Raw genomic sequence first — 2,950 nt, 5'->3', positions numbered from 1 at the left:
GGGGAAGCTGCCGGTGGGGGATGCGTTGGGGGGTGTCAGGTGCAGCAGAGCTGGGCTGAGGCATTTCTCCCTCTCCTTCACCCCGGTGAGGTCTGTGGCTTCAGCGAGTTTCTCCCCAAAGAAAGAGCCGAAGTTAGAAGATTTCAGCACCGGCGCGATTCTGTTCGGCGTCATGTTGGGGGGGGGGGAAGTATCAAAATCACGTTAAAACTCTTCAGCCAGAGGTGGCCAGATGGGCAGCACTTAGGTTTGGTATATTGAATTTATTTGAGTGAAGCAGCTGCGAGGGGACGTGCCCCTTCCTGAAGCGCGAGCCCAGCTGCCGCCACAGCGGACGGGCAGCACCGCCTGCGGCTCGGGGAAAGGTCGGCGTTAGGCAGCCACCCGGGCTGTCACCTGGGCACGGAGCACCCCGCGAGCAGGCCCCTCCACGGCCTGCACCCCGTGATACTGTGTGTTACGGGCTACCCACTAATCGCCGTTCCAGAAGTCAACGTTTCACGTTGAAAGAAATAATAAGGAAATAAACATCGCAGAATAAAGCCATCTTTAAGATAGAAAAAAAAATGTATTTGCTCTTATTGGCCAGTAATACATTAAGCAGTTAGCAAAATAAATAATATATAAAAAAAAGCAAAAGTGTTTTAGGTTTTGAGACTCCTTACCATAAATCCCTTTCAGGTAATCCTGTTAGGGTGGTTAGAGTTTATCATGTTCCTGTCCTGTCAGGAGCCTAAATCACATTATACAGAATTGATTTTTAATTTGAAAAATCAACAGTGAGCTTTACAAATTGACTTGAGCAATGAATTACTTAAGTAGGACTGGTTGAAATGCTGGGTCTGTCGCTGCTTCGCAGAATYGGCTGGGTTTACAGTAGTCTAAATGAGAACAAAGTTAGAGCCCTGCTATCAGTTATGTTTTTCTGTGCACTCCTACAGCACAGTGATAAAACTTGTGCATCTGAAAAACAGACTGAGCCCTAACTGTGTAAACATCTTCAATATGTTTCAAAGTTATTTTTTTTAAGAGGTGTATGAAATGTAGGCAAAAGCTTCACCATTAAAGACTTTGGCTCTTGCCGGCTGCCACTGTAGTTTACTTCTAGGTGGCAGGCCTGGGATTAAATAGCAGASGCTCTCAACACCTGACCGTGCCCATGAGGCGCTGAAAGGTTATCTGGGAAAGCTTGAACAAAAGACTCGTTCTTTACACCCGTTGTACCTCTCTGATTGCTTTCTGTCCTTAAGCAATATGAGGAATGAGTTGCTGCGATTCTCAAAGACTGAACAACTAACCATGGTCTCAGCTTGCTGTCTTACATGTATTTGTGCAATTCGTTATCTGGACATATTCCCACCATCAGCACTAGAGACTTGCAAGCTTAGTCTCGGGCACAGTGTGATTAAAGTAGCACAGTACTTTGGGAGAAGACCAGATGATGAATCTCAACTGAAAGCAAACTCAGACCAGCGTCGTGTGGATGTGAAGAAAAACTTAGGGTTCTGGTCTGGAGTCGTGGAGGCTAGACATGCTTTCATTTCAAGGAGAGACGTTGGCTGCTGCTTAAATTGCCTTGCAGTTTTTAGTGATAGTCTGGATCTTCCTAATTTTTGTCAAGAAATGTTGAACATGTGACTTTAAAGCATCAAACTGCTGGTAGTTCAGTCTGTTTAATTCTGTGCTGGAGGGGATTGGCGTGTCGTTGCCACCTTCTGCCTGTGAGTCAGCCTGCAACCTGTTGCCACATTTTACCTTGGTGATGGTAGTAGCTCTTGCAGTATTGCTCTGCTATTATTGAGCGGGCTCTAAAATCTGCTGCAGTGCTAAGCCATAGAGATGAACTTAAACCACTTATCGTTCGCTCAGAGGCATGAGCTGGAGCAGGTACCACTCGCAGAGTCATCTAAGACCAGTGCCAGCTTTTAGGGATTTCTCTGTTTTTTCTATTGGTGTAAGTTATATTTTTGACTGTGCACAAGAAGGAAATTGAGGAGTTGCACTTATGTTTTAAAATGTCTGGAATATGTTTTGAGATGTTACTGCTAGTGGTTAGTGCTGCCATTCATARATACAATTACCTGACTAGCAGTTCAGTTTAGACAGGCTTAGTGTTCACTAATTTGTCAAATATATTCCATTTTCAGTGTCTTAGGAGACATCCTGCTGCTGARGTTGGCATTAACAAAACCATAAAGATACATGAAATTAATACAAGCAAAATATCTTCCTAAATGTAGGGTATCTGAAAATTTGCATAGTTCTGAATGAATTTCTGGAGAAGGCTTATACAGTTCTAAATGACTTTTTTGGATTCAGATTACCTAATGAATGGTAGAAGCAGGTATGTGTTATGCCAAATGAAGTATTTTTGGGGTTATGAGAGGGAATAGAGGCATAGGAGAAAAAAAAAGAAGTAGCAGCAGAGGAATAAAGATGGAGTAATGCAGACTAAGATATTTCAGTCACTGATGTGGATTCAATAATTTGTATTTGAGGAATACAAGATACTTTATCCTGAGATTTTGAAGGCATTGGGCAGATTGAACTTCTGAAGAGCTTTAAGAGTATATGCCAAAGATTAATGTATAGTATGTATTAAAGGCATATAGTAACTTGGAAATACTGAGAGATTCTTGAAAACAGTTGGTGGGCTTGTTTTCCAAAAAACTGGAACAAACAGAAGAATATTGTAATGGTACATGGTTCTTTTAAAAGAAATTTTTCTTTTAAAGAAAATAATCATAAATCACTTTGTGGCTATGTGTACCCCGTACCAAATTTGGCTTATGTTTATTTTTAAATATATTGTTACTATTTGTAAAAGGAGCTTGAAGACCTAATAGCATTTGTTTACCTGAAAGTTCTAACTTCCATATTGCTTTAAAGTAATCACAAATTTGGTATTGTGATGAGAAATTGTTGGCAAACTGTGTTTCATGCTCCACTG

Source organism: Rhea americana, unplaced genomic scaffold (assembly GCF_003343005.1).
Source record: "Rhea americana isolate MKP2758 unplaced genomic scaffold, rheAme1 scaffold_58, whole genome shotgun sequence".
Lineage (NCBI taxonomy): Eukaryota > Metazoa > Chordata > Aves > Rheiformes > Rheidae > Rhea > Rhea americana.
The sequence above is the reverse complement of the archived record's forward strand: the minus strand, read 5'-3'. Positions refer to the sequence as shown.